The sequence below is a fragment of the Myotis brandtii genome, unplaced genomic scaffold (assembly GCF_000412655.1).
Source record: "Myotis brandtii unplaced genomic scaffold, ASM41265v1 scaffold1145, whole genome shotgun sequence".
NCBI classification, from domain to species: Eukaryota; Metazoa; Chordata; class Mammalia; order Chiroptera; family Vespertilionidae; genus Myotis; species Myotis brandtii.
The window spans coordinates 394,867-417,993 of record NW_005353947.1 but is presented as its reverse complement, the minus strand read 5'-3'; the positions used below and the strand labels follow the sequence as shown (position 1 = coordinate 417,993).

Sequence of the window (23,127 nt, the reverse complement as noted above, 5' to 3'; positions counted from 1 at the left end):
GGACTGAAAGGTCCCGGGTTCGATTCCGGTCAAGGGCATGTACCTGGGTTGCGGGCACATCCCCAGTAGGAGATGTGCAGGAGGCAGCTGATCGATGTTTCTGACTCTCTATCTCTCTCCCTTCCTCTCTGTAAAAATCAATAAAACACATTTAAAAAAAAATTCATGCCATTGAACATGTGGGATTCTATAGTATTTCTGAGTGCTACCCTATCTCTATTGACTTCATATTCTAATTCATATTGTCTGCTTCTTTTATAATCTGGTCAATATCATGTATACCCAAACAGTCTTGGTTGGTGATGTTGATTTTGTTCTTCCTGCCAGTACTTTCATTGGCAACATTTATATTTATAATGATATTGGTGTCTATGTGAAAGGTCACCTGTATTTTAGGAATGCCACATTAGTAAGCTAGAGAATTCCAGGAGCATGAACTTGCCAAGCAGTTTCTTCCTCTTAGGTAAAGCCTTTTCTCCCTCATACACTTTCATTAAGACAGTGGTCTCTTGTCAAAGTAAGTTGTGAACATCTGAATTTGCTTTGTAGAAACCGTGGTGTTTCTCTGGATAAGGGATGTCACATCCTCCCTGCCATTTCAATGCCCAGGGAGAAAGGGCTAATATCAAGGTCAGGAGATCAGGCACATTACATTCTCTGATTTGTCAACCAGGAGAATAGGTTCTTGTATAGTAGTTGTGCCATATGCCACTGCCTCCTCTGGGTTGATGGTCTTGTTGAGCTCCTTTCAATTCAAGAAATCTTTCAGCAATTTTTCAAACTATGGAATATAAGTGGAACCACCCACTAACACAATTTCATTAATTTGGCTTTTGTCAAATTCGGCATCCTTCAGATATTTCCCTACTAGCTTTATGATACCATGGGAAAGAGCACTGAACTGCTCAAAGTGGGCTCTGGAAATGGAAGTGTAGAAATCCACATCCTTCAAGAATGAATCAATTTCAATCCTGGCATTAAAAAAGAAACAAGAAACATTTTGCCTTCTCACAGGCAGTCTGGAGGCACAACACTGCCCACTTGTTGGAGGCTATATCCTTCTTGTATTTGCATTTGAACTCTTCAATCAGGTGCTTCACCATAGGTTATCCAAGTTTTCCCTATCCAGGTGGTTGTTACCAGATGTGGATTTTACTTCAAAGATGTCATCCTTGATGTTTTGGATAGATACATCAAAGGTGCCATAACCCAAGTCAAAGATCAGCACATTTTTCTCTTTTTTAAAGCTTTTTGTTTGTTTCATTTTAATCCAGGCCATAGATGATGGCTGCTGTAGTAGGCTTCTTAATGATTCTCAGGATATTAAGATCAGTGATGTTCCTGCACCCTTGGTGGCCTGACACTGTGAATCATTTAAGTAGGCTGGGACACTAATTACTGCATTTTATATTTTTCTCCCCTAAATAGGCTTTCCCTTTTCACAAATCATTTGGGAAGGCCAGTGCTTCACTCTGACTGAACTGTGGCATCATCAAACTTGCAACCAATCAGCCTCTTTGGCATCAAAGATGGTACTGGTAAGGTTCATCACCTCTTTGTTCTTAGTAACTTCACTGATGAGGTATTCACTTAGTGAAAGCTATATAACTTGGACCAGTACAGTCACCTTGATAATTGCCAATGATCTCTACTTTTTCAGTCTTCAGCCAGAAGACTCCCTACACATGAATAAGTGGTATCCAGTTCAATACCAATCAGCAGACATACTGATTAAAGAAAGAAAAGGGGGGAAATGAGGCAGAAAATAGTTCTTTTAAAAATCAATAGCAACAACAGCCTCTTACAGTTAACTGCCACATGAGACATATATTGTCTATTTTTCCACCACCTCCTCTTCACTGTATTTTGGTCCTTATGTAGGTCAAACTCAAATATAAATAGACTCAGTTTTACAACTCATTCAGACAGTACTGGGTTCCATTTGTTTTCTATTGTTTGCAGACCTCCACTGCACTTGGAAATAGATGCTAGACTACAAGGTGACCACCCGAATTCTGAGAATAGTATCAAACCATCTTGGCAACCAACAAGACTTCAAAACTTTGGGGTCATTTTTGGCTTCTCTCAGGCCCACATCTAATTGATTTCCTGATCCAGTCATTTTTTCATCTTTGCATGTGTCCTTTCCAACGGCCACCACTCTAGTTCAAAGTTTTATTACTTCATGTCCAGATTATCACAGTAGTGTCATCACTAGTACATCTCCTTTCTCTGATTTCTTCTTTTATTCATGACCATCATTCCTTTGTCTATCCATCCATCCATGCATTCCTCCATTCATTTAATAAACATCAATTGTGTATCTACCATTTGCTAAATACTGTTAGATGTTGAAAGTAACGAGATGAATTTAAAATGGCTGCTATCCTCTAGGCATTCCTTCATGCTGACCTTTTAAAATTATGCCCTTTATGAAACTAACCCTTGCTCAAAAACTTGTTCCCCATCACCTACCAAATAAAATAAAATAAAACAGACCCCTTTCCCTGCCCACCCAGTATGGCTTATGGAATCATATAGACACAGATTTCAGTCCTGACTCTGTCATTTGTAGCTTTGCTAGTTTATTAATGATAACCAATCTCAGTCCTCAGTTTTATGTCTTTTTTTAAAATATATTTTTATTGGCTTCAGAGAGGAAGGGAGAGGGAGAGAGAGATAGAAACATCAATGATGAGAAAGAATCATTGATCAGTTGCCTCCTGCATGCCCCCTACTGGGGATTGAGCCCTCAACCCAGGCATATGCCCTTGCTCTCAATCAAACCCATGACCCTTCAGTCCCCAGGCCAACGCTCTATCAACTGAGCCAAGCCGGCTAGGGCAGTCCTCAGTTTTCTTACCTCTAAAGTATACCTACCATTTTGGCGCATAGTAGGTGCTCATTAAAAGTTATTTTGTATTTCCTTATCTTTAAATAATTGATATCCCCAAACATAGATTCATATAGAATCAGAATATAATGGATTCTAGATATCATCAAATAAAGCTTCCTGATTTGACAGTTGGGGAAACTGAGGTGTGATTTGGGAAAGGAATGGCCCTCAGTGACACAGAGATTTTGTAGCAGATGGAGATCTGAAAGCAAGTCTTCCTGACTCCCCAGCAAAGTCCTAAAAGGAAGAAGCCAGGAAATGTTTATGGGGAAAATTTGAGGACAGGAAGGTAAGGGCTATTTCTAACCAGAAGTGTGTTTAGCGTGATGATCCAGATTTCAAATATGTAGCAATGTTCAAATATGTAGCAATTCTTTCCATTTACAGGAAAAGGCTACTTTTATTTTTCTCTAAATTTCAATGTGGAAGTTATTTATGAATCTGAAAAAAACTGAAAGCATAACACAGACTTATCTGACTGTCATTAAGGTAACTTATATAGTAGCATCTCCACTGGACATATAGATGGAACTAACACAATAGGCAGAATGAGGGGTGAGGGAGTTATCAAACTACAGAAGGTTAATCCTGGACTGGTGTTTTCAGAAACTATTGAGTCTAAGATATTCAGATGCTAGGTAAGAAAACTAAGGCCCAAAGGAGGCCCAAAAACTCAACAATAAAAAAGAATGAAAACATTCCCTTTGCAAAAACATGGGTGGACCTTGAGGGTGTTATCTTAAGTGAAAAAAGTCAGACAGAGAAAGACAAATGCCATATGATTTCACTTAGATATGAAATCTAAAAAACAAACCCACAGATACAGAGAATAAGCTGATGCTTGTCAAAGGAAAGGGAGGTGGGGGAGGGGGATAGGTAAAAAGGGGAAGAAAGGGGATAGAACAAGATTGCACATATTCTTATAGACAGAGCCAGAACACCTGACTTTTTAAAATCTAGCAATTATTCCATTTGACTACACTGGCTGCTCAAACAGAAATATGTTCATCACTTAGCATTTGTTGGATACCTACGTGCAGATCACTGGAGAGAGCACCAAAGAAAAGTTGATAAGTTATACCTGGGCTAAAAGAGACTAAGAGTAGAAGGGAAACAAGCTGTTCAGTTGTCTCTTGTGTACATGTAACCCCAGCAGCATAGGCAAAATATATAAATGTCTGAGTCACAGCCAGCTTAAGCAGGGTTACTCCAAAAGAGGTTACACTGTCATTTAAAATTAAAATTTAATAAGTTATATTCAACATGAGTTGAAAACATTCATAAATTTAATGAATCATCTAATTAAATATTATATATGCAACAGTATGGAGCAGTCTGAGGGAAAAACCTTGAGTTATTTTTATGGTTAAATGCAATTAGTAAGTAATGTTTAAAAGCAAAACCCTCTTGAATTTCATAAAGCTTTTTTTTCTAAAGCAGAAAATGTTTATTTCATAAACTATCCCTTGTTTAAAGGAATTACATGCTTATTTTTGCTTTCGATGCTAAGTAGTCAGCTGAACTATAATTTATACCAACCACTGTGTTGTCAGGCTAGACTTAGTCAAGCCCACTTTCATGCAAAAGGATTACATGGCAATATTGTCAAGTATTTTGTTGTGTTATGATGCCAAAGTGATTCCATGTTAGCAGTCTGTATCACTGGGAGAAAACACTACATTTTTTATATCAGTATATGACATCTAGTTTCATTTATCCTATATTGTGGTAAAGTTACCTTTTACTCTTCTTGAGCAACTATTAATAAATATCTTCTGAATCAATATGTCAGCTAGCCTTAAGCCCAATATTCAAGATAAAGTGGGAAGCTCAATTTGAAATTTGACAATTTGCTAGAAAGTTCATGGAGTGCAAGTTTGAAAATATTTTAGCTATATCAGCCTGGGTTTGAAATACTGCTCCTCATCCCTCCTCTTAGAAAGCCTTCTACTTAACTTTGGAACTTTGGTAATTCATAGAATATTAAACACCACCTTCCCAAGCAGCATGGCTAACTGTGGAACAAATCATCTTTCATAGCCCTAACTACCTAAGGGAATTCATTTAGTCCAAATGAAAGATTTTCAGATTTCCAAATAGCAGAAATGGTGTTTAAGTCTTGAACTCTAAGTAATGTTTTATTTTTTTTCAGTTGGGTGATGAGTACACAGGTAATCACTGCACTATTCTTTTACCAGTTAGGTATTTCTTAACTAATAGATCCATCTCTTTGAGGTTCATGGACATAATTAGTTCTTTAAAATTTAATAATTACCATAAGTATTGTATTTGGTAATGTAATAGATCCAGGCAACAAAAACAGATTTTTGTATGCCTTCATCCAGGATACCTCATTACCCACCACATTCTCAAAAGTGAAATCTCTATTAAGGCCCACAGAATTTTGCTACTAAATACAGTTGAATCATCTCCTTCCCTGTGAGTTTGGGGCTACTACCCTATTTCATTTTTCATTAATTTCCTTACATCACTTAGCATAGACCCACTTGTCAAAGGTAAATTTTACTTTTCTTCCAATTCAACTATTCCTCAGTCTTTCACACATTCCCCCAGGAACTGTATTATACCTAATATAAAAGTGATGATTTAGCCTTAGGTGAAAAAACAGGCTACAGATCATAAATTGCTGAATAATGGCCTGAAATGTATTACAGAAAATGTCACACCCATTATAAGTCTGAGGAAGAAAGTCAGTTGAGTTTTCTTTCCCCTTTCCAGAGCAAAATGTAGCTCTGGAAAAGCTAAGGAATGAAACAGGGGGATAATTCATGCAGCTCTATCTAACCAGACATAAGAAAGGAACCATAGTAGAAAATCTGATTCATGAGAATGGCTAAGAATGTCAAGAAGTTCCAAGAAACCTGCAGGTGTTGTTCTTAATGAAATACATGTCAACCTTTTATATCAAATAATGTGTCATGAATTAAAATGTGTTTATGCATATAGGTGGTGCATTTGATTACAATGAAGTAGTGTAATAATACCCCATTGTTTCACATTCATGCCTATTCAGAAAAGAGAATTCTGAACAATGATTCATACAGTGGTTAGAATAGGGAAATATTGAAAGTGATGCCCTAGCCTATTTTGCTCAGTGGATAGAGCGTCAGCCTGCAGACGGAAGGGTCCCAGGTTCAATTCTGGTCAAGGGCACATGACTGAGTTGCAGGTTTGTTCCCCAACCCAAGGGGTCATGCAGGAGGCAGCTGATCAATGATTCTCATCATTAATATTTCTATTGCTCCCTCTCTCTGAAATAAAAAGAAATATGTATTTAAAAAAATAAAGTGATTACCTTGCACCAACAAGGCACACACATGCTTATCTATTCAACTTTCAGAGACTTTGCAGGTCCAGGGGAATAAGGCACATGTGTCAGTTCCTAAAGGTAAAATGTGATGAAATATTTCAAAGTATTTTGTAAATGTAAATCACTACAAAAATGCAATGTATTATTACTGATATAATTAAAATCACAGTAAATCAAATTATGAAATATCAAGCATACATTTACATACATATATGTATACATGCACATAATACATATATAGGAATACACATATATAGGTATGCAACTATTCTTAGATGCAACGTAAACTGTTAGTATTTGAAAGGATATTTCATTTTAAAATATGTGAGCCCACAACAGTATAGCCCGTAATGGCAGAAAAGATTATGGGATCAAAGAGGGCACATAAAAGGCTTAAACTGTATAGCAATATTTTCTTCTGCTGGGTGTACATAGATAATCACCATATCTCTTTCACCAGTTTGGTATTCTTAAACATTATTATTCCTAATTTATTCTTATTCCTACTTTAAAGAAAAAGAATGATCTATTCTAAATGTGTGTGAGTATTTGAGAGAGAGAAAAATTAAAAGGAAAATATCTAATTGCTGTTCAGCTACAGAACAAAACACAAGCATACCTTTATGTGCACATACACACATCACCACATGGGGTAATGGGATCAGAAAAATTGGAATTCTGTTTTTGGCTCCACCACATTTGAGAGGCGTGACCTTATACAAGTGACTTAACTTTGCTGAGGTCCAGCTGACTTGCCTAAAAACACAGATAGGGCCACTGTGAAAATTATTAATATAATACAGACAAAAGCACACTATAAAGTGAAATCCCACCATAACAAGACTAAGGTGTTATGAGTTAGCAGTAAGGACAGTAGATACTGATGCAATGAAGAAGGCCCTTTTTTCCTATCCATTTACTGTGTGGAACACTACCTGGCACCTAAAATCATATTAAAAGTTACCTATGTGCATACAAAAGTAAAAAAATATTTCATATTTGAAATGATCTCTTTAAAGGTGGTATTTTCTTAGAGAGTGAGCAGAAAGGTGGATGCAACAATTGTAACTTGTATTTGAGAATGGGTATGAGGGTATAATCCCCCTAAATGAGAGGCCAATGTCAGACTGGAGGGAGTCAGAAGTCAATCTACATATCACAAACTTATCAGACTAAATCAGAGTCTGAAATATATATTTTTTCATTCAAAAAACAAATGTATTTTTGAATATTCACACACATTTCTAACCTTTAAACCCTGCCAACATCTTATAGTGTACATTTTAGAGATGCAAAGACAAGTTCAGCAAAAGCAAGTACAATGGTAAGGTGATGAACTCCACAACCACTTGACCTGGGCGCCCAACATTTCTGGCTGAGGATAGGGTGACAGCCTTCCAGGAGACCTTGCTGCTTGTGCCTTTGTCCCTATTATAGCCAGACAAATCCTTCTAAAGTGGTATTTCTCAAAGTGTGCTCCTCACCCACCTACATCAGAGTCACCTGACAAACCTTATTAGATAATGTAGATTCCCAGGCCCCACCCCAGAGCATCTGCTTTCATAATTTTGATGTGGGATTGAGGAATCTGCATTTTGGCAACACCCAGGGATTCCCATACTGTTGACATGTGAAAACTGCTGAAGTACAAGGGATATCATAATGTCATTCCTGTATTCAAAACCTTCTAATGGCTCCCTCTCTTACTCTTTAAAGACCAAAGGAAGCATCATGGCCCACAAAGCTCTTCAAGATACAGTTGATCCCATCCTCTGCCATACTTGCTTACTACCCTCAGCCATTGTGAACTCTTTGCTCTTCTGAAGCTGCTCCTGCCACAGGGCCTGGAATGCTTCAATGCTTCTATCTCACACAGTTCATCCCCTCGCTCTCTTCAAGCACCAGCTCAAAGATCACTTCTCAGACATGCCTCCTTCACTATTTCATATTGACTAAAAGCCTCTCATTTTTATTCAAATAATTTACCATAACCTGACATTTACTTGTCTGTCTCACCTCACTGCATTGAGGCTCTATTATAGAAAGAACACTGCCTGTATGTTACCCACATTGCCTACAACAGTTTTTAGCATTGAGTGAGCCATTAATAAGTATTTGTAAAGATGATTTAAAACTTGGAGGTTTCCTTAAGTACAATATTTTTACTTTTTAATTAAAAGAGACCTTTGGTTTCCCTAGGGAAAAAAAAACACAGTACCCTGAGCTTAGCTTTTCACACAGGGACAATTGGATGAAACAGCAGACCAGTGGCCCCTTCACTGAAGGTTATGTATAGCTCACCACAAGCTCTACACTTCCTATAATAAAGTTGACAGTGGGCTCAGTTGTCTGATCCTTGTGGGAAATCTCCCTCCTTCCTTGTAGAAATCTCCCTCCTGTTCCTCTCTCTCTCTCTCTCTCTCTCTCTCTCATGCACTCTCTCTTCTTCCCTCCCTCCTATCTTCTATCTTCTCCATCCCTCTTGCACTCTCTCTGCTTCCCTCTTCCACCACCCCTCCTCCTGTGCATTTGGTCTATTTTGCAATCCCACTTCCTCCCTCCAACTAGTATTCTCCCTCATAACCAATGGTTCTCAACCTAGGTGTTTTTGCTTCCCACACTTCAGAAAACGGAAATGTCTGGAGATATTCTTTACTGTCACAATTAGCCAGGGTAGTACTGCTGACATCTGTTCCATCAAGACTAAGGATGCTGGTAAACATCCAACAATATCCTACAATGCATTAGGACAGTCCCCCACAACAAAGAATAATCTGGAGCATAATGTCAATAGTTCTGAATTTGAGATTACTACCCCAAACTAAACTTCTCTGATTCCATACAGTTCCAATAGTCTCCAGCAGAAAAAAGGGAACAATTTTCTTTCCTTCTCGATGCACTCATTGACAAATAACAGAATATAAAAAGCAAATAAGATTTTTATGAGTATTATAAAACATTTCAAATGAAAAATAAGAAGCCCTTGAGGACCTGAATTGACATTCTCCAAACAGGACATACAGATATCCAATAGACATATGAAAAGATGCTAAACATCACTAATCAAGGAAATACAAATCAAAACCACAATGAGATATCACCTCAGAATGGCCATCATCAATAAATCAACAAAAACAATTGTTTGCTAGAATGTGGAGAAAAGGGAACCCTGGGGCATGGTCAGCAGGAATGTGGATTGGTGCAGCCAGTATGGAAAAGGGTATGAAAGTAACTCAAAAATTTAAAAACAGAACTACTCTATGACCCAGCAATTCTACTGCTGGCTATTTATCTAAAGAAATCCAAAACACTTACTGGAAAAGATATATTTACCCCTATGTTCATTGCAGCATTATTTATAATAGCCAGGATATGGAAGCAACCTAAATGTCCATCAACAGATAAAAGAATAAAGATGTGGCATATATATATATATATTAAAATATTACTTAGCCATAAAAAAGATCTTAACAAGACAACATGAATGGACTTAGAAGGGTATCATGCTAAGTGAAATAAGACAGAGAAAGACAAATAATACATTATTTCACTTATATGTGGAATCTAAATAGCAAAATTAATGAACAAACAAAACAGAAATAGCCGAAACCGGTTTGGCTCAGTGGATAGAGCATCGGCCTGCGGACTGAAGGGTCCCAGGTTCGATTCCGGTCAAGGGCATGCACCTGGGTTGCGGGCACATCCCCAGTAGGAGGTGTGCAGGAGGCAGCTGATCGGGCCTCTAGTAGTCAATAAAATTGTAATAATTATATATGGTATCAGATGGGTACTAGACCTGAAACTAATATTATATTGTACTAGAGGCCCGGTGCATGAAAATTCATGCACTGGAGGGGGTGGTCCCTCAGCCCTGGCTTCCCCCTCTCACAGTCTGGGAGCCCTTGGGGTGGGAGGTGACCTGGCGATCAGGGGAAGGCGATGCCCCCATCACACCTCTGTTGCTGCCACTGCCAGCAGTGCAAGCCTCAGCTGGCTCTGGTTACCTGAGCCTCAAGCAGCCCTGAGCGGCTGGGCAGCCGCCATCCAAGGCTTGCCTGCACCTCAGGCTGGCCCTGGGCAACTAGGGGGCTGAGGAGACTGGGGGACCCCAGAGATAGCGGCAGGCCCAGCCTTGCCATGTGCCTGCCACCCCAGCAGGGCTGAGGGAACTGGGCACCGCCATCTTGTGGCTGTGGGCACCGCCATCTTTGAGGGTATGACAGTCAATTAGCATATTCCCTTCTTATTGGCTGTGGGTGCCGTCATCTTTGAAGGCAGGGCGGTCAATTAGCATATTCCCTCCTTACTGGCTATGGGTGCCACCATCTTTGCAATGGCATGAGGGTCAATTAGCATATTCCTTCTTTATTGGATAGGATGTCAACTGTAATTGAAAAAAAATTAAATAAGATGCCTTGTTTTAAACACTCAGGTCACAAATATCAGTTGTTTCATAATATTCAAACATTAAAATATTTCTTCTGGATTTTAATGAATAATAGAGAACCCTCATAGTGAAAAGACTGGAAGGAAGTATAAAAAAAATGTTAGTAGGGGAGGAAGAATAATTTTCCCTCTACTCTTCTAGATTCTTGGCTGAGGCCACTGCACCCACCTTCCATAATAAAAGACAGATTAACAAAAGAAAAACAGAAGTTTAATAAAATGTAGATTTAATTATTAGACCAGCTGAAAGAAACTTGAAGGGTAGAGGAAAGTTTCTTCTACCCCCACAGTATGAAAAAGACATCTTAAAATTGTTCAGATAAAGCTTACAAAATAAGAAACACTTTTGATATGTGAACTTTGGCTTTTATCCTGAACCAACCATTTTTTTTAACTTAAAAAAGCCTAAAAATATTAATTTTAAAATATCAATTAAAAAATTAAATTTTAAACTGAAAGCTGTGAGAAATTTTAGCACATTGTGATCATAGATTTCCAAGGTTAGCTCAATCTGCAAGCAGGATTTAAAAGGGCATATTAAAATCTGTCCTCTTAAAACTTAAAAAAATAAATACTTTTGATATATCAACTTCAGCTTTTATCCTGAACTAATTAGTGTTGTCAAAATCCTAAGATGTCAACATTCATGAGGAAGCTGAGGTTTTCAGGATAGTAAAAAGTTCTCATCATTTCATAAAAAATAAATGTCAAGTTGGATAAGAACCTATCTTGTTGGTTTATAGTGTTTATCGTAATCAATTTAATATCACCTCCAGCAGTGTGGCACCGGTACCTAATAAACAATATGATAATTGGAATTCCTCTGCTCCTTGAATTAGTAAGCAAGTTACAGTGCATATCAATCATGCATAATGAGTCTGGAGCATAGCTTGATTATATTTCATTTGCATAAGAATTTTCTATAATTTTTAAACTGATCATTTTTAATTCAGAATAGATTTAAATGCCACGTAACTGCTGCTCTCCTCCTGAAATACTAAGCAATCTTCTTACATAATACAAAGATGTTAATCAATTTTTTTAATGCAGATCTTAGCTTATCAATGAATTTTCATCTCTCTACATGCTGTCAAATCTCATTACACTGTCATCTTTCTAGGGTTCACAATTGGAGTACACATTTATATAGTTCAATTCTAATTGCTATATTATTTCATTCCCTTTATGAGGGAAACATCTTTTAATAATCCTTGGATTAGCCAATTTAAAGGATATTTTGCTCTCTTTGCATTCAGTAGTTTGTAAAACCCCTTCTATTAATTTGCAGAAGTATTGATTTAAACATATTCTCTGACAAGCCAAAATTCTGAAGAGTGAAAATTAAATAAGCAGGAACCAACAGACAAATAAATATAGATCTAGAAGTTAAATTACAAGGAAATAAAGTATAGAAATAAAAATAGTTTATTAAACATAATTTAGAAACACGATCTATTTGGGAATTCTTACATTAAAATAATTACTCATAAACTATTCAGAGGATAGGCATTTTCTTGAATTTCATATATACATTTCTTACAGTAGTCAAAGATCTTAAAAGATTTCCATGTGAAATGTTAAAATCTTTTAATACAACTTTTCCAAAGAGTAGAGACCAAAACAAGGGGTGAGGCAAGTGACTCGTTTTTAAAGCACACCATGTACTGACAATGACTTTTTAAAATGTCTAATAGGGGGAAAAGACAGAATGATTTATAAGAGAGAAATAAGCACTTGGTGGGGAAAAAATGAATTGAACTTACTAAGTAAACTCAGCCCCAAGTCTCTAAGCAATACCAAGTTCCAGCCTGCTGGCTAGAAGGTAGGGTTCCTGATAGATCTCATTATTACACACTGAATTTTCTATTCTTTCAAGGAAAACAGTATATATTCTCCATCAAGGTAACACGTGCCCTGCCCCGCTCCCCTCCAGTCCCCCTTACCCCATCTAAAGAAACCCTAAAATTTCCATGGAAAGAAATCTGCTTGGTAAAAGGATTTACTGAATCATTCTGAGGCATTTTTTTTTCCATCTGTAAATTACTAGTTTAAAAAAATTCCTACTTTAGATGGTACCATGAATACACATTTGCTTAAGAAAAAATATTCTCCTTTACTCACGTGTTCAAGTGCACCTCTAATTTCTAAAACGTACTGATTCATTTTCATTCAATCATATAAAGCTTCTAACTTTAGACAATAAAACAAAAATTAGGGTGTTTACATTGTTATCTGGAAAGCAATGAAATGCAGATGTCATCACATATTTGGAGCACTGAAAAGCCATAGTCAAAAGGAATTCTGTTATTCTAAATCTATTTGCTAATTACAAAAATGTAAACTAGATAAAAGAGAGGAACTTATCCTTATAAATTGGAAAAGATGAAAAATGAACATATAAATGGAAAATGTAACTTATTATGGGTAGAAAATGAAATTAATTATATAAGTTAAAGAAATTCAAAAGCCAGTTCTCTGAAAAGTCCAATAGACCAGATAAACCCCAATAAATATGAGAGGTAAAAAATAAAAATACTGCATATTTTATTGGAAAAATCTTAGACATGCAATAAAAAGAAAATCATCAGGATACATATAGGAGAGAATGAATAAAACTATTGTATTTTATTGATTTTGAAGTCTTATTTTATTCATATTTTGCTTTTCTGAAATGGAGATTTGTCATACATTGGCATCTATTATTGGTATAGTTCAATTGGCAATATTGTCATTTTTTTCATTGTTTGGATTATCTACATAAAGCCAGGCTTTTGTTTTTTGTTTTTTGTTTTTAAATCATATAAAGCTTCTAAAAACAGAATATGTAATATTCTGTCAAAAGTGGCTTATGTGAAATTGTAATAATCTGTTTCACATTTCAAAAATCACAAGATTCCTGACATTTCCTAGAAGAGAAGATTCATCCTTAGCGTGAGATCCAAAATGACCTTTAATTTAGCACAGCAAAGACAAACCAGCTATGTTCCTTTCCCTAAAAAGCAATATTGTATGTCATTAAAACAGAATTTAAATAAAATGACCACTGAGGTATTTGTTTAATAGCAGGGTTATGGGTGATTTTAAACAATAAACTTGTTAAAAATCTGTAAAGCAAACAAAATTTTAAAAAAAAAGGAATTTTTAAATAAGCAATGACAGACTTGACCAAACAGTAAAATAGTGCAAAAAAAGGGGGGTGGGGGTGGGAGAAGGACAATAGACAATGAATTTTGAGTTTTCTAGAGCACTTATGCGCTGAAGGGAAAGGCCTTCCCTTAGTGACAGGAACCCTAGGGTGTCCAAAATAACCCTATGTCACACAGTGTCTCCCACTTCCACAGTCAGTGAAGAGGCCACATGGGAACTGCAAAGGAGAAGCCTCTTTTCTCACAGATTAGCGAAAAAACAGCAAACAAAATACAACCTCAAGGTAAAGATAAATGATAATGGACTTTGAAAGCTCAAATTGTGGGACTCCAGAGATTAGCCAAATTATAACAAACAAATTCGAAATTAAGCATAAAGAAAACAAAACAAAAAAAAAGATTATACCTTCCTCTGCCCCACAAAGGTAAAATTATCACATGCTAGGGAAGTGGCAAATTTCACCTAGCCTCACCCACCCCATTCCGAATGTTCTGGAGCCTCTGCAGAGTCACGCCTCACCACCTCTCTTACCTGATTCTGCAAGGCTTGACATTGGGCCAAGTGGTAATAAGGCTCTAGACACGATTTACAGCCACACGTTAGGCACACAGCAGCTATGGATATACACGCGTGCTCCGCCCACCACCTGGGCCTGTGAATGTGTGCGCGCAGTGTGCACCTGCACATGAGCATGTGCTCTCTCCGAAACCCGCCTTGATTTACCCTTCTTACCTCCTATTCTCCCACATGGGAAATTCCAAAAAAAAAAAAAATGTTTTCATGTCTATTTTCTCATTCTTGTTTTTCATCTCTCATCTCCTCAAGTGTCTCATTCTTTTATTTTTGCTCCATTTCTCTCCATTCTAGTTTCGCATTCCTGCTCCCATTCTTTTATCTTGCACTATTGTTTTCTCATTATACCAAAGCCTCTTGGTTTATTTCATCTTCCCCACATTTCCTCCTTATTCCTCATAAATGTTCTTGTACTTTGTTTTACATTATTCTCATGGTTAATGTCATATTTTCAGCATATTTTCTACATTTGTCTTACTCTTTTCAGATTTTTCACTGAGGGTCTCACAGTCCTACTAGGTCACAAAGAAGCCCAATCTCTTTCCCTATGTGTTCAGTTAAAACCTTTCCCTATATCAGTGATGGCGAACCTATGACACACGTGTCAGAGGTGACACGCGAACTCATTTTTCTGGTTGATTTTTCTTTGTTAAATGGCATTTAAATATATAAAATAAATATCAAAAATATAAGTCTTTGTTTTACTATGGTTGCAAATATAAAAAAAATTTCTATATGTGACACGGCACCAGAGTTAAGTTAGGGTTTTTCAAAATGCTGACACGCCGAGCTCAAAAGGTTCGCCATCACTGCCCTATATGAATCTTTAAAAAGTTCAGACAGATGGAAAAATAAAAATAAATATACTGCTTGGGGATGGGAAATAGGTTATTGCAAGCATCCTTAAGCCATGGGAGTGACTAAAAAAAGATAAGGGTTAAAAAAGAAGTTTAAGACAAAGTCCTTAGATACATATAATTCAAATTATAAGAACCAGGTGAGGGGAAAAGAATGAGCAAACAGATCCTGAAAAAAAAAAAAGTTAAATGATTGTGTGAGAAGAATGTTTCAGAAGTGTCAAAGTTTCAGAGATACTGAAAAGAAAATATAGTGTAGAGCAAACTGCGGCTTGCGAGCCACATGCGGCTCTTTGGCCCCTGGAGTGTGGCTCTTCCTAAGCTTAGGAGTACCCTAATTAAGTTAATAACAATGTACCTACCTATATAGTTTAAGTTTAAAAAATTTGGCTCTCAAAAGAAATTTCAATCGTACTGTTGATATTTGGCTCTGTTGACTAATGAGTTTGCCGACCACTGGTGTAGACTCAATTCTGTATTTGACCACAAGGAAGACAAAATATTCCAAGCAGAGTTTCAGTGAAGTGGATAGAGGCTACAATAAATTCAAATACTAAAGGAAGAGAACCTACATAGATTCATCTTTATGCTTGATTGTATAGATATGGTAAAGTATAACTGAAGATCAGTCTGCCAGCCCATTGTCAAATAAAAACAAAGCTAGACTTAAGAGAAACTTTATTCAAAGGACTTTTAAAACAGGAGGACAGCCCTAACCAGTTTGGCTCAGTGGATAGAGTGTAGGCCTGCAGACTGAAGGGTCCCAGGTTTGATTTCAGTCAAGGGCATGTACCTTGGTTGCGGGCACATCCCCAATAGGAGGTGTGCAGGAGGCGGCTGATCGATGTTTCTCTCTCATTGATGTTTCTAACTTTCTATCCCTCTTCCTTCCTCTCTGTAAAAAATCAATAAAATATATTTTAAAATAAAACAAACAAAAAACAAAACAAAACAGGAGGACACTCCAACCTCAGGATCCGCAAGAGTCTCCAAATCGAACAGAAAAAGGCTTTCCTATATAATAAAAGCATAATATGCAAATCAACCAAAGGGCCAAACAGCAGAATGACCATCTGACCGAACAGCGGAACAACCTCTGGAAGACCCTCCAGACGACCATCCAGGACCACCCTATGACACCCACTAGCTCCAGGCCAGCCAAGGTGGGTGCGATGGGATTGGTTCAGAGCCTGGCCATCGCCCTATGATCATCCTGCAGAGGGAGGCCACTGGCCAGTGGGGCAATCAATCGGGGGGCTCCACAATTGCCTCAAAGAGGGAGGCCCAGGCCACTGACTGGCAGGCTGAGGTGTTTGGGCGGGGCCTCCCTCTGCAAGGGAAGCCCGGGTCCCGGGTGCTGGAGGGAAGTCGTTGCCAGCAGCCGGAGGAAGGAAGGCCTACTCTTGCACGAATTTCATGCATCGGGCCTCTAGTTCTTATATGAGGAGTAAGCTGTGTTAGCAGGAATTTTGTGGGGGAGTGGGGCAAATGTTGAGAGTGATTAGTTTGGTAAAATCAGGTTACTTCAACAGAAAATTTTTCTCTCCTCAATCAAACATTTCTTGATTCTGAGAATGAGCTGTTAAGGGAGTAGGGGCAGATTTGGCACCTTGGTGCTTGCTTAAACTTTGGGTGAGTCAAATTTCAGGGGCCTATAGGGAGGACAGAAGCCTGACTAAAGTCTGGGTAAGCCAAGTCAGAGAGTAGATAATCATGAGGACTTGGTCATTAGTAGTGAGTTAACACTACTTGCTCTACCTAGAAACATCCAATGGCAAATCTGTTCTGAACAGAATGTTTAGACTGACCACTCCATTTTCAATGTTTATTTCTATATCATTCAACAAATAGTTTTGGAACTTATTGAGTGTCATAGCTGTGTCTTATTTGTTTTTCTGTTCCAGTCTGGATTAAACTCCCAAATAAAATGCACATATGGGAACAGTTTTAATGGTTAGGAATGCCAAATTTCTTACATTTCTGACAAAAAGAGGATTAGAACAGTAAAGTGACTTGCCCACAGGCCATACAACTAATTAGTAGCAAAACCAGACTCTAATCCTTAATCCTTAAACACACACACACACACACACACACACACACACACACACACACACATTTGATTATACCTCTGAAAAACTATCATGGTCACTGAAAATGAAAATGGGTATCCTTTTGCTTAAGAAAGCATTTTGGCTTCACTGTATAGTTGTATTTAATTCAACTTTGCTTATACATTTTATTTCAATTTTTCTAAAATGTAAAGTCAATCCTTTTATCTTGGAACATATATACCCACAAGAAAGAAATGACTTTTTTTCCCCAATACATAAAATTACATTATAGAAAATGGTCATGAGTCCAGGGAAATAGCAGGAGAACATTAAATCATGCTGAGGTCAGTTATGTTTTTGGTTTTAATTAGTCAGACTATAATACAATCAAAAAATAATTTGTTGTTATTATCATATTAACAAGGTCATTTTTAATAATGAATAAAGCTCAGCCCAGCTGGCATGGCTCAGTGGTTGAGGGTCAACCCATGAACCAGGAGGTCATGGTTTGATTTCTAGTCAGGGCACATGCCCGGGTTGCAGGCTCAATCCCCAGTGTGGGTTGTGCAGAAGGCAGCCAATCAATGATTCTCTCTCATCATTGATGTTTCTATCTCTCTCTTCCTCTCTCTGAAATCAATAAACATAGTTTTTTAAAAAAAATGAATAAAGCTCAAAATAACCTAAGGTGAATCTGCTCAGAAGAATTTTTTTGCTGTTAATATTTATCAGAGGATACCACAGAATTCATACTTTCTCCATCTGCAGTCTGAAGTGAATAGAAAGCAGTAAAGTGCAAGATAACATGATGAATTAGGTAGAAAACAATCTAATCTAAAAGGAGACATTAACCATGATTAAACATATTGCATATTGTTTGCTATGCCTATTGCAGTGAAAAACAAGAACTTGAGAAATTGTAACCCATCTTTTTACAACATGAAATATGGGAAAAGGTATGATAAAACTAATATGTCATTGAAATCTGTCACTAGTATGGCCTCTTGCCTGTTTATCTTTTATTTGGCTTATATTTTCATATTCTTAGAAACCATTTATTTCTAGAGCTTCTAATGACATTACACTACATTATACATATTGTGATCTAGATGTCAAGATTGAATGAATATAAAATAGCTATTCCAAAGATGTATGAATATAGAAAAAAAACAACCTCATCTCCTTAAATCAAGAGCAATTGCCTAGAGATAAGATGATAACATTTTCCTAACTACCGACAATAAATAATAAAATAGCAATCACAATGGAATAATAAAATGCACAATTTTAACCATCAACTATGTGTTATCCCTAATGTGTGCCATATGTTGCAGATTTAAAATTATGCTTTTCATAACTACATTTAAAAAATGAGATGTTTCAGAGTGGCAGAAGAGATGGCATATTATATTTTCCTCTAATGCCTCCTACTTCCACTATGACTATAACTTAACAAGGTTAAACCAGAAAACTACACACTTTCCCTTTTATTAAAGAAATTTTGCCAAATAGATATATACAAACATATATATGTACACATATACATATTTATATTCACATATATACATGCATACAGTTTTAATTGACTAAGGCAAACAGCAATTCATTTCATATATGCACAAATCAATTTAATACCTTTAAATGATTTAACCATTTAAATAACACAGAATAAGGGTAAAAATTGTGGGTTTTTTTTATATTGATACTGCCGAGTGTATATTAGAGGAGAAAGAACAAGTGAGCACTAGATAGTAGTGAAAGGAGTTTTAGAGACAGGACAGGCAATTTTAGGGAAAGGGGGTCCATGGGAGAGGAATGCACATGTGAAGGGAAGAAGATAGCTTCAAGATGCCAGAATGCTTATCTTACGTTCATGGAGGATAGGGAAATGTTACAAGAGGAAGGCATATATTCACAGAGGATAGAGGAATGTTGCAAGCTAAGGGGGAGAGATATAAGGGGGCACCACATGGGATTTGAACTTTGAAACTGATACTCTTCAGAAGAATGACCAATTAGGAAAGCACAAGGGTCATAAATTAAGGAAGGATCTAATTAGAAAGGGTCAGGTTCAGACCAAGAGCTGCAGCATTTATAAACCCAAAGACAAAGAAACTCAGGAGGATTTGTTATTTTTTCCCATTAGAGAGAGAGCAGGCTTTTCCCATTTGGGGACCCCTCACCAGAGGATCCCCTTGGGGGACACCCCTGGCCAAAAGGAGTTTGCATATGCTTCCAATAAACTTTCATATTTTTATTAAAGAACCCTTTTAGATTTGTCTGCGAGTTTATTCTTCAAACTTCATGAGGCAAGAACCCACGTGAGAAAGATTCTGATCACCCAAACTCGACATATAAATCTTATAGAGACAGATTTGGGGTTGAGTCCTGACTTCTAAATGACTTAGACAAATAACTGAATCTCTCTATGCTTCACTTTGTCTAGTTGGAAAATGGAACTTATATCTGCTATCAAGAAAACAATAAGGTCCCTAACCGGTTTGGCTCCGTGGATAGAGCGTCGGCTTGCGGACTCAAGGGTCTTGGGTTCAAATCCGGTCAAGGGCATATACCTTGGTTGCAGGCACATCCCCAGTAGGGGGTGTGCAGGAGGCAGCTGATTGGTGTTTCTCTCTCATCGATGTTTCTAACTCTATCCCTCTCCCTTCCTCTCTGTAAAAATCAATAAAATATATATTTTTTAAAAAGAATACAATAAGATAACATGTGAACAAATTTTTCATAAACTTAAAAAGATTAATACACATGAAAAACTAACTTCTCTAGCCAACCTCTCCACATACTCCTCAGTGGACTGATTGAATGGTAAGCCCTACAAAGAAGCATGTGGTGTTGTAGATGTCAACTGTGATTTTATAATTTTTTTATATTTACAAATGGTCTCAGTTTCCTCAGCCCTCAACATAGCCTACAACATGACGTAAATAAAACTGCATAGTTCTGGGATCCAGACCCCTGGGTTGAAAGCCCAGCTACCTTTTCTATCATGTGATTCTTATCATAGGCATATGACTTCAACTTTCTGAGCTTCAAGTTATTTATTAATACAGTGATAGAAATGGTACCTACTTCCCAAACCTATTTGCATGATATAATGCTTCTTAATTTATAGCATTATACTTGGTAGACTGCCACTTATTGGTCACCTAGATGTTTTTCACATCTAGGTGACCAATATTACAAATAGGTGCCATACCAGTGAACTTATATATAAACAAAACACTATATGTAAGGGTGAAGTTTCCAAGCAACACTTAAATGAAATAGATATTTGAATAACAATGTAATAACATCTTCAACTAATGTTAACTTGCCCTTTACTAGATGATTTGCCCTCTAAGCCTAGCGGCGAAAGTCCTGGCCAGAGGTAAATGATTACCTATGAACTTGGATAAGCCATAAAGCACACTCAATTTGCAATGGTGGAAACTTGCATATTCAGACTCCCTGTTCTCTAAGCACCTGCTTGCTTCTCTGAACTACACAGAGAAGGAAGAACTTGTTACATTCACTCTTTTTGGAAGCACTGATTTTATATATATATACTAGAGGCCCAGTGCACGAAATTCATGCATGGGGGGTTCCCCTCAGCCCAGCCTGCACCCTCTCCAATCCAGGACCCCTTGGGGGATGTCCAATTGTCGGTTTAGGGGATCAGGCCTAAACCAGCAGTCAGACATCCCTCTCATATTCCTGGACTGCTGGCTCCTAATCACTCACCTGCCTGCCTGCCTGGTCACCCCTAACTGCCCCTCTACCAGCTTAGTCACCCCTCACCACCCCAGGCCTGATCCCCTCTAACCCCCCTGCCTGCCAGCCTGATCGTCCCCAACTGCTTGCCCCTGCTGGCTTGGTCACCCCCAACTGCCCCCTCCCCGCTGTCCTGGTCGCCCCTCATGGCCTTCCCATCAGCCTGGTTGCCCAACGCAGCCTGCTGTTCAGTCATTTGGTCGTCCCTCACTAACCCCCCTGCCGGCCTGGTCATAAGCAGCCATCTTGTGAGGGTGTGAGGGACAATTTGCATATTACCTCTTTATTATATAGGATTAGAGGCCAGTGCACAAAATTTGTGCATGGATGGGGTCCCTAGGCCTGGCTTGCGATCAGGGCCTATCAGAGCTTTCTGGCTGCCAGCTGGGGCCTTCCTTTCCTCGGCTGACGGCTGGGGCCTTTCTTTATTCCGCACCACCCCCTGGTAGTCAGCGCTTGTCATAGTGAACGGTCGAACTCCCAGTGGGTCAAGATCCTGAGGAGACAATTTGCATATTAGCCTTTTATTATATAGGCTATATATTATTGATTTCAGAGAGAAAAGGAGAGGAAGAGAGAAAGAAATCAATGATGAGAGAGAATCATTGATTGGCTTACTCATGCACTCCCCCTACTGGGGATCAAGCCCAAAACTTGGGTATGTGCCCTTGACCAGAATCTAACCTGGGACCCTGTAGTCCAAAGGCTAATGCTCTATCCACTGAGCCAAACCGCTAGCGTGGGAAGCCATGATTTAGAAGCCACTTGATTTGCGGACTGTATTTATTCATTCCTCTGTCTCCACTTAGTACTAGCATTGGCTTTATCCCACAAATCATGTCTGAAAATTTCCAGAGATTTTTATATCTATTTCACAAACAATAATTTTGAGGGGAAAACAAATTGTGAATAGATCTAGATGAGTAATTAGTACCATGAAAATAAAATTAAAGGAAGAAAAGGGAGAGAGCAGATGCTGGGACGGGACTATTTTAAATTGAGTGGTCAGAGAAGGCCACACGTATTCTTAATGTTTGATCAGAACCTTGAAAGAGGGGACGACATGATCTATGCAGTTGTCTGGAGGAAGGGCATTTCAAGAAGAGGGGACAGCAAAGACAAATGTCCTCAGATAAAAGTGTGTTTGATGTGCTTGAGGGGCAGAAAAGAGAGCAGTCCAGGGACAACAGTGCAGATAAGAGGGTGAGAGAAGTGGCTAATAGGCCTTGTATACAGGTTTTTACGCTAATAATATATGCACCAGACTTTCATGGAAAACACAGTAAAATATTCTTAACCACACACAAAAGAAGACCTAAGTAAATGAAAGGAATAGTATATTTTCTACACAAGAAAATTCACTATCAGAAAGAATAAAAACATATTTTCCTAAATTGATATGTAGTTTCAATGTAATAATGCCAAATCAAATTTCTACAGGCTTTTATAGTGTGTTTTAAATATTTTATAACTAGAGGCCCAGTGCACGAAATTCATGCACTCGGAGGGTGGGTCGCCTCAGCCTAGCCTGTGCCCTTTCGCAGTCCAGGAGCCCTCACTCCTTACCTTCTGGCTCGCTGTTCCTTAACACAACTGTGGAGGCAGGAGAGGCTTCCGCTACCACTGCTGTGCTCGCCAGCTATGAGCCTGGCTTCTGGCTGAGCAGTGCTCCCCCTGTGGGAGTGCACTGACCACCAGGGGATAGCTCCTGCATTGAGCGTCTGACTCCTGGTGGTCAGGGGCGCATCATAGAGACCAGTTGTTCTGGTTGTTCTGCTGTAATGGTCACTTAGGCTTTTATTATATAGACTAGTGGCCCGGTGCACGAAATTCGTGCACTCAAGGAGGGGGGAGGGGTCCCCCAGCCTGGCCTGTGCCCTGTCACAGTGCGGAAGCCCTGCAATCTAATGCCCCAAAGAGGTAGGCCCTGCCCACACATCTGGGGCTACTCAATGGATTGCCCCAAAGAGGTAGGCCGGAGCCGGGGGAGGCCTGCAGACCCCTGGGTTGGGCCATGGCAGAGGCCTGCAGACCCCCAGCACAGGCGCAGAG

At 38.4% G+C, this 23,127-nt stretch overlaps 1 pseudogene; it reads right to left on the bottom strand.

Annotated features, from left to right (window-relative positions):
* The window catches only part of LOC102263447, a 90,686-nt pseudogene that overhangs the window by 8,695 nt on the left and 58,864 nt on the right, over positions 1–23,127 (bottom strand).